The sequence below is a fragment of the Pteropus medius genome, unplaced genomic scaffold (genome assembly GCF_902729225.1).
Source record: "Pteropus medius unplaced genomic scaffold, Ma_sr-lr_union100, whole genome shotgun sequence".
NCBI lineage: Eukaryota > Metazoa > Chordata > Mammalia > Chiroptera > Pteropodidae > Pteropus > Pteropus medius.
In genome coordinates this window covers 15404071-15414376 of record NW_024354911.1, presented here as the reverse complement: position 1 = coordinate 15414376, position 10306 = coordinate 15404071, and positions in this window count along the sequence as shown.

The window sequence follows — 10306 nt, the reverse complement described above, 5'->3', positions numbered from 1 at the left end:
TTGCAAGGTAGTCTTCTGAACTATAAAGAGGTTATTTTGATTTTCTCCAAAACCAACCAGGATCGATGAGCCAAATTTATAGGAAGCCAACTTTCAGCAAAATATTCAAGGAAGAAGTTTCTCATAAGTAGAGTTATCTAAAATTAAATGGTTGATTAGCAATGAGTAAAAGAAGTTTTTATGTATTAGATACACTCACTGGAGTATATATGACTTAAGTAAGTTAATGTGTGGTATTTGCTTTAAAATAGTAAACAAACAAACAAAAAAAATGTGAATTGGAGATAGCTGGAACAAGAATAGCCAAACATTGGTCATTGTTTAAGATACATGATGAGTACTCAGGAAATACTTATACATTTGTATGTGATTGAAATTTTTACTTACACAGAGGAATACATTGCCTCAGGGGGTAGTGAGATCCATGCTTTGGGATATGATCGCATAGAGACTGGATGTCCACTTGAAAAGGATATTGTAGAGTGTACAGAATGTTAGACTTCAAGGATCTTTCTGAGATTCTAATTCTGGAAAAGAAGATAGCAAAATTGTACAAAGTAATTCAGAAAAGAAAAAATCCCCTACATAGATTCTTTTATTATTGACAGATTTTTGCTACCTGCTTGTCATGTCTCCCCTCTCCTGGAGTGTGGGTAAGACCTTTGAATATGATGGGATATCACTCCCATGATAGAACAAAAACATTTTGCAGATATGATTGAGATCCTTAATCAGTTGACTTTGAGTTAATCAAAAGGGAGATTATTCTAGGTGAGTTTGACCTAATCAGGTGAGCCCTTAAGCAGAAGCAGACAGTACTACTGGCCTAGACTCAAACAGCCATGTTAGTAACTACGATGGACAAGGGCAGCTTCTAGGAGCTGAGAGCAGCCCCCAGCTGACAACTGGCAAGAAAATGGGAATCTGAGTTACACAGCTGACCTCTACCAACAAGTGAGCTAGGAAGAGAATCTCAAGCCACAGATGAGATTATAGTCCCAGCTGACATCTTGATTTTCAGCTTGGCAAAACTCCGAACACAGACCCAGCAAATCTACGCCAAGAATTATGATACGTACAAATTGAGATATTTGTGTTGTTTTAAGTTGTTACACTTGTGGTAATTTGCTACTGCAATAGAAAACTAATACAGCATAATCGGGGCTATTCTGTCTTTTAAAAGGAACATTTAATTACTATGTTATGATTATTATAGTGCTAGAAATATTATGGAAAGCAGAAAAATCAGATTGATGAAAAACACATGCACAATGGAATATCAGAGAGTCATTAAAATGAATGAAGTCAGTCTGTATGCACTGCTATTGAACAATCTTAAATATATTTGTTCAGTGAAAAATAAAGAACAGATCATATATATTATATGATCACATTTACATATAATGGATATATAAGAATAATTGTATATCCACAGACAAATTCTGGAGCAATAAATAAAGAACTATTAACAATGACTATCAGGGAAGAAGATTGGAAGTCTAAGGTAAGGATAAGAATGACTTTCCATTGTATAAACTTTGCTTGAATTTTTATCATATATACATATTGCTTTTCAATTTTTAAAAATGGATAGAAATGAAAAACAAACAAATCAACCCATATTTATTGAATATATAACTGAAAGCACATCACTTTATTAGGTATACAGTTGTACAAAAGATCATGGAGTAGCTGCTTATTTGGCAATGCATTGAATGAGACAAGTCTTAAAAAGTTAATGGCAAAACAAAGAATTATAATTTCTGTATAAAACTGGAGAAATGGTCTGATGGTTAATGAAGTCCCCAGAGGACATAATAAGAAAGAAAACGCCAATACTATGGAAAATGGTAGGTGTTGAAGAAGCTTTGACTCTGCAGTATCTCCAGCACTGCAGAGTCAAAGTTGCTGTATAAAGTGCTTTGTCAGCCATCTAGGGAAGTCTGAATATAATGAGTTAGGTGCTTGGGGAGGTAAGTTGGGTTTGGTGCTGGTGCCTTGAGTCCAATCTCCCTGGCCCACCTCTGATTTTAGCCACATCTGTGCTGGACGGTTCCATGTACCTTGACAGCTTCCAACCCCATGAAACTTTTGCTTTTATGCTTAGGAGTTTTTGCCAAACCTGTGGGAAGCCATTCCCTGGAAGTGCTGAGAGGTTCACATTTCTGATGGTAGGTAATCTTTAACCAACAGCAATAAGAGCCAGTGGATAAATGCTTCTGCCTCTCATGCCTAAGGGAAAGAATTTGGGGAGGCATTCTGAGAGTTGAGTCCCCTTCGCCTACAAAAGCAGAGAACATTTATAATGCAGCCTTTATTGGCTTTTCCTTCTTCTATCTCACTCTTCTGACCCTTCCTCCTATTTCCTGAAGTTACTTCCCAAATAAATTATATGCACCTAAATCCTTGTTTCAAGCTCTGGTTTTGTGGCTACCCAAACCAAGACAATGTTTGTTAAAGAAGAAAACAAAAGCATGTAGTTCTAAACTGTTGAGTAGGAAAAGCAATAGAGAATTGCTTCTTGCAACATTATTCTAGTGGCAGCCTAAATAATCTAAAATCTCCCAAAAGTGCTCACAGTGCCTCTCTGAAAGAAAGGATTCTACAGTGTAATAATGGGTGGCATCCAATCCCAGAGAAAGCCCATTGTGCTAAATGAGGCCTGTTCTAAGAGGGCTAACCTGTAGTTGCTCGTGGTAGGAAATATTTCAAACACTCACTACATTCTCCTTACTTTCATTTTACCTTGTTATGCTTCATTACGCCCAAATAACATAGCTAATAATTCCATTTGGCCCTTGCTATTTATTGCTTTCCAAATATGAAACAAAATGCATACCATTCTCTTCCTTGCTGTTTAGCCAATTTTACACAATACTCCTCTTCATCTCATCTCATTCAGTCATTCCAATTACCCTTCTGTGAATTTCTTCTTGCTGTCTCTATGTATGGAGGGAACCTAAGACAGGCTTGGGAAGACTTCAATTTGAGTAATAGCAACAAAGAAGAAATAGCATCTTTGTCTACGTTCAAAATTCTTGTTCATTGCAAGAACCAGTAGAATCTATAAGCCAATTTACTTCACAGAGAAAACTTCAGATTCTCAGATTCTTCTCTATTAGGGCAACTATTTACAATAGATCTTCCTCAGATATACCTGTTCACTTTGTGCTACTCCTTTTGATGTAGGTATAATTAAGCTGATTGTAGCCCCACTTGGCTACCATATCCAAAGGAACAACAACAACAACAACAAAAACAGTAGCAATTCAAAACAATTGCTCTAACCATGAACTTTCCTCTCTGCCTTGCTTACCCTGACAATGGTCGTGTGGCTCCAAGGCTCTTGCCATTAATATTAGGGAAGATTTTATTCTTTTGGATATCTTTATCTGCCTCTTCTTCTTTCTACAGTTGGCTTCTACTGGGGCCCAGCTGGTCTTTTAACAGAGATCTCTGTTTCCTAAAGTTGCTGAGGATACAGAAAAGCCTGTCTGTCATCATTCCCCACATTTGCTCCTATGATCACCTCCCTTTCTGCATGTGCTTCCTCTCCAAAGCAATTTAGTTTCTAAAGCTCACTAAGCAGAGACCAATTTTACTATAAATTATGTCCATATCTGCAAGTTAACTAAGCAAAAGAAAATTAAGAGAAAAAATAAAGCTTTAACCCTTCTTAGTAACATTGAACCTCAGGAAAATACCTAGTAGTAAGTCTGGCATCGCTAGATTAAAACAAAGGACTTAAGATATAATTTTTCTGAGTACATACGATCAGGCTAATACTTCATGTTATTACTTCGATCTATATTTTGAAATTTTATGGCACTCACTGTGATACAATTCTGAATAGCATATGCAAAGAAACGGGAATCAGAAACAATGTTTATGAGGTGGCTATCCCATACCAGACACACTTCACACATGTTGGCTCATTTGATTTTCACAATAATCTCTGTCCTACAAATGATCAAACTTAGTACAAGTAACCTGCTGAACTTACTAGTTATCACCACAGGTGTAAGACAATCTCTCCACTTGCTTCACCGTTGATTGCTTCGCAATAACGGACACACTTTCCCAACTGTTCTACGTGCTCACAATCATTATCACAGTCAACGTGCAATTTGGATAGAGCTAGCCACTCCTTCCTGCTTTGTCAACATAAGGAATATGGATTGTTGAGTAACCAGAAAGCCCAAACCTTAAATGCTTGTCCTCTTTAGAGGAACGATGAGCTATAATCTCTTGTTTCTTGCTAACTTTCCTGTGATGTCAGGAAATATTTTTCATAAATCCTATTAGGAAGCTGTGTAAGACACAGTGTTTTGGTTGGCTGTCCCAACTATAATTCCCAACCCATTATTCCTAACCATCTTCCGTGAGTGGACATAAAAACCCCTTGTGGCTAAGATACATGCCAAAGTTGGCTAAGGGATTCTGGGGAAGTTCTTTTTTTTTCCCGATATAGATGCCACACATCACTTCCATTCTTATTCTTACCTTAAATATCAATGTAATGACTGGAGCCAAAGCAGCCATCTTTCAACCATGAGGGAAAGGCCAAGAAAATCATAGCACATGGGCCATGACATGATTAAGCAGCTGAATCTACAATAGGAATAATGGAATTGTAAACCCTTCTTTGTTTAAGCCACCATAGTTGAGTTTTTGTTATTTATAGCTGAATGCACTGCTAACTGATACAAGTACAAAATATTTTACAGTACAGGTTTGGTTCCTTTAAATGAGATGGTATTTTACTAACACGTGTCAATCTGAAAAAAAAAAAAATCTAGAGCAATACTATCCAGTCGGCTTTGTGATATCAGAAATCTTCCATGTTGGCACTGTTCAATACGGTGGCCACACATGACTATTAAGGACTTGAAATGCGGCTTGTGCAACTGAGGATCTAAATTTATATTTTATTTAATTTTAATTAATTCAACTTTAAATTTGAGTGACTAGTGGCTACCATATTAGATAGTGCAATCTAGACATTTTATGAATCATGACATGTATGTGATGTCTGTGTTTAAGATGAGAAAGTGAAAACTTGTACAAACCTACTTGAGGCAACTGCATTATCTTTTATTCACATTGAACATAGAAAAAATATACAGCAATAATCCAAAAATAGCCAAATCTTCTAGTAGTTTTGAGACCGTCTCTATTGTAGTAGAGAAATCTTTAGCTAAAAGGTTGCTTGTGGTCCTGAACTAGAACATGGTAAAGTACATATCTGTTGGATGAGGAGAAATAGCGAAATCTAGGGCTAAAAACACAGAATACTGTTTCATTTTTCTTACAGGGCCCCTTCAAAACATTGACATAAGGGAGTAATTATTCTTAAGAGACATCAGTTAAGTCAAGTTTCTTTCTTTTCATCCAAGTCACTACCTCTATAAGGACAGCAGTAAGCAAGGCCTACTTTCAGCAAAGAGTATCTTCTGGGTACCCCGATCCACTTCATCAGCAACTCTCCATTTCAGATTTCATAGCTTTTTCTCCAGTCATATCCACTCCCCACTTTGGTGGTCTATCCTATGGTTTTATTCCCTTACTCCTAGAGAGGTATGCTATGAACAGTTGTTTTCCCCCTACTTCAAATTCATAGGTTGATGACCTAACCCCCGGCACCTGCAGAATGTGACTGCATTTGAAGAGAGTCTTTAAAGAGATAATAAGGTTAAAAGAAGTGATGATAGTGGGACTTAATGCAATATGACTGATGTCTTTACAAAAAGAGGAGATGAGGACACAGATATCACACAGACTGAGGGATGACAGCCATCTGCAAAGCAAGGAGAGAGGCAACAAATGAAACTAAACCTGCTAACACCTTGATCTTGGACTCCTAGCTTCTAAAATTGTGTAAAAAAATAAATTTCTGTTTTAAAGCCACCTAGTATGTCGTATTTTGTTATATCAGCCCAAGCAAACTGTTATACAGTACCTCTCAGTTTTCTCTTGAACCCTCTATAGGGCCTTTGGCAACATTAGCTAAGGCAGGAGCACCACAGCATCATAGAGGAGCATCATGGGAGAGATACATTTGGTAGTTGGAGCTCTGAGGTCTACACAATTCACATGTATGAAATTATCTCTTCAGTCAGTGAGATGTGTAAGGGGGCAGGAGGAATAAGTATAGGGGAATTAATCACAGAAAAATCTAGATCTTAGATAGTTAAGCAGCAATAATTTCATACAATGTCAGGTCCAGAGGAGACACTAGAGCTAATTTAGTTCAACACTCTCTTTGTTTAGGCAATAAAATTGAGGCCCTGAAAGGACAGCAGTGTGTCTAAAATCAGTCTGTCAGTGGCAAAGCTGCACCTGGGTCCAGGTCTCTGGTTCAGTGTTCTTTCCTTCATTCCATCCTATTTTGAGGAAAGAACATATTCAGTTTTTTATATTTTTTTATTAGAAATACATTGCAAAAGGCTTATAAATAAAAAATTGTATTAAAAAATTTAGCTCTCTGTCCCAGTTTTAAATCCACCATTTATTAGTTTATGTCCTTAGGTAATCATTTAACCTGTTGAGAAATTGGTTTCTTAATCTATAAAATGATGGTGATAATGGCTGCCCTTTCTCTTTTAGTATTGTCTTAATAACCGAAAAAAAAGATAATGCATGAAAATGTGCTTTGAATATCACAGTGCTTTATCATTTTAAGGTAATAGTATTACAGTTTATTGTAGCTGAAGGTTAAAGTCTATTTTTTTATTATCTACAATAATACTTTTAAACCAAATCCACTGTATCAAAATAGATATAAAAAATAACTTATTTTAAACCCAAACTGAGCACCAGAATTAGTCATCTCAAGGGAAAATGTTCATGAACTTTGGAAGATGATGGACTGGTCCCTTGCACCTGTGTTTATGTTGCTGGAGTAAAGTAACTGCCTGTGGCAAAGAAATCAGAAAATCTGTGGCTCATTTCCCCCTTGATTACAAGATGATAGATGAATGTTCATATACATCTGTCTTTGGGGGCTTCGAATAAACATATATTGTAAATTCAAGTCAAATACTTGGAAGCCACTTACAAACTAATCCTAAGAAATCACCTCTTGCTGTACCCTCTCTGAATCCGGTTTTGTTGGGGAATTGGCCACAAGAATAAAACTAGTTATTAACTTCCCAGCTTCCTTATGAAAGAACTGAGAGCACAGTTTGTTATTTCCAAGTCTGTTTTTGGTTCTGCACTAAAGAATGTATACAAGAACTTAAGTGGTATGTGTACCAGGCAATTATCAGGGAAGTCACTTAGCTAGAAGTGATCTCTAGAGCATCCATCTGCCGTATTCTTAATATTTCACTATTTAATTTATCTACATATATAAATCTGTGCCATTTGCTTATTAAAATCAGTAAGAATAATGAAACCCTTTTGATAATCACAATTGAAATCAAGACAGCAGTTACAGTCCTTTATCAGCTCTGCTTCCAAGTCATTTGTTATTTTTGCATTTTATTTTAGCTATGTATTTTTTTAAATCACAGTTCACATATATGAATAGTATGAGTTTGAGTTGCAATATCGTGATATACATTAACTAAAATGCCTCCCTCGTAAAATTTATTCTCATGAAAGCAGGGTCCTTTTCTGTCTCATGGAGTTCTGAATCCATAGCACAGGGCATAACATATGTCTTAAAAAAACAATATTTTAAATTTATTGCACGAATCCATTGGCTAAAAGAATATTAGTGGACAATTGTGTTTTCAAAATTGATTTTCTATTAATATCTAAAAATGTTTTCTATTTCTTATAAATAAATTAGACAGGAAACACTAACAATTAACCGTATCAGTTATTAAGTTATTGTCTCTCAGTTTCAAAGACACCCTTCTATACTCTGTTTTGTGATGCTGGGCTGAGACTCTGCAAACCACATTTCTGCATTGCAGGTTGCATCCACAGTAGGCAATTTCAACATGGGGCAGGAAAGAGAATGCAAGTCTAGAAGAGGAAGAGGAAACCTGTTGGCTTGCAACTCCTGTGAGCATCATCCTAGCCATGCTTCTTCACCTCGGCAGTGATATTTCCTTCCCATAGCAGCAGCTGAATCAACTTGAGTGTTTTTTTTAACACTTGTAAAACCCACCGTATTATCTCCTTTGCCCCCAGAGATAGCAGTATCAGAGAGTGCCCCATTTTTGGAGGACGGGATCCCATGCCTATGGAGAATCTCCTCTGAACACAGAGGTCCCAATACCACCAAGAAGCACCTCCCCCTCAGTCTGAATTTGAGCTCTGTGAGATCCTCTCATCTAAGTGTCTAAGTTTTAATACTTATCACCCCTTCCCTTTCTCACTCAGCAAACCTGGAGGTGATTCCTGCTCCTCAAACTTTAGCAAGCCTCAGAATCACCTGCAAATCACAGATCCCTGGACTCCACTCCCAGAGATTCTGATTCAGTATCAGAATATGTGTTTCTATCAAATTCCCAAGTGATGTGGAAGCTTCTGGTTTTGGTTTCAGTTTGGATAATTTCTATAGATGAATGTAGTAGTTAGCTACTACTCAAAGAGAAATGAGAGGCAAATAATCAAAGACATGCATTATGGTTCATCAAATTATCACCTCAGGATGATTGTGATGGAGTTTCTTGAGAGCCCAAGTGACTGCTTCTCTTGACCATTATGTCAATAAAGATCATCACAAAGAGAGTGGTGTGAGCTGGATTCTTCTGAGTGCCCTGATTTGCTAAAGAGAGAAAATTAGAACCTTGGCTCTTACTCTCAATTCAAGTCATGTAAGAAAACTAAAAAGCTTCCATGCCAGCCAAAAAAATCTTATTTCTTTTTGCCACATGACCAATATTGCTGAAAAGCAAACACAAACTTTAATTTTGTGATTTGCAGTATTCACAACCACTCAAAATCTTTCTTGAATTTTATGATGCAGTAGCTCAAGGGAGCAATAGTGAAATCTGTTTAGACTTGAATAAGACTGAGAAATTTGAAAACTCAAGTCACTCGAAGAAGCTTGCTCTCCTATGTCTGGAGAGAGTATCCTTCTTTGCTTAAAAATATTGTAATATCTTTACATAGAACAGTTGTCCAGGCAGAATGCCCATTATCTTCAAGGTTAAACCCTTCAAGGGGGATGCGCATTATCCCAACAACCCCTTATCATCACTAGACCAATAACTAGAGTCGGGTCTCTGCATGAAAAGTGAGCATCTTCATTTAATTTAGTCTTTGGCTGAGGCAGAAGGTATATGAATTTTGGAGAATTGGCATGGATTATTATAAACTTAATCAGTTAATAACTCCATTGTAGCTGTTGTTCCAAATATAAAATTTATACTGGAGAAAGTTACACCAACTCTAGTACCTGGTATGTAGCTATTGACCTAGCAAATTTTTTTTTCCTGTACACCAATTAAGACTCATAAGAAAAAAAGTTTGCTTTATTCAGAAGCACCATCAGTACACCTCAGAACTACATTAACTGTTCACTGCCATAACTGTTCACTGTCAACAGGGATTTAACCATCTAGACATTTCATGGAATGTCATACTGGTTTTGGTAGCAGAATAACGGTCCCACAAAAATACCTACATCCTAATGCCCAAAACCTGTGAATATGATACTCACATGACAAAAGAGATTTTGCAGATGTGATTAAGGATATTGAGATGGGAAATCATCCAATATTAACCAGGTGGGCTCAATGTAATCATAAGGTCATTATAAGAGGACATAAGGAGGGTCAGAGACAGAGAGAAGGAAGATGTTATGATGAAATCAGAAGTTAGAGAGAGATTCCGAGAGAGGGAGAGGAAGAAAGATTTGAAGATACTATCCTGTTGGTTTTGGAGATGGAGGAGGGGGCCAACCAACTAAGGAATGGTGTCCTAGAGAAGCTGGAAAAAGAAAAGGAAGTGGATTTCCCTTTAAAGCCTCCAGAAAGAACATAGTCTTGCCAAGACCTTGAGGAATTCTGATGACAAGATAATAGATTTGTATTGTTTCAAGATACTAGGTCTATGGCTATTTATTAGAGTAGCAATAGGAAAGGAATATACTGGTCCATTACATTGATGACATTATGCTGATTGGATCTGATGAGCAAAAAACAAGTACTTCAGGTGCTTGATAAAACATATGTGAACCATAGGAAGGGAGATAAATCTCATAAAAATTCAGGACCCATCAACTCATAAAGTTTCGGGAGGTTCTAGGTCCTAATGGATCCTGGCTACCTTTGTACTAATTGTAATACTATTTTATCTAGTAGGTATAAAACAATGCATTCTGATACTTTGATTATCTTTTGAAATG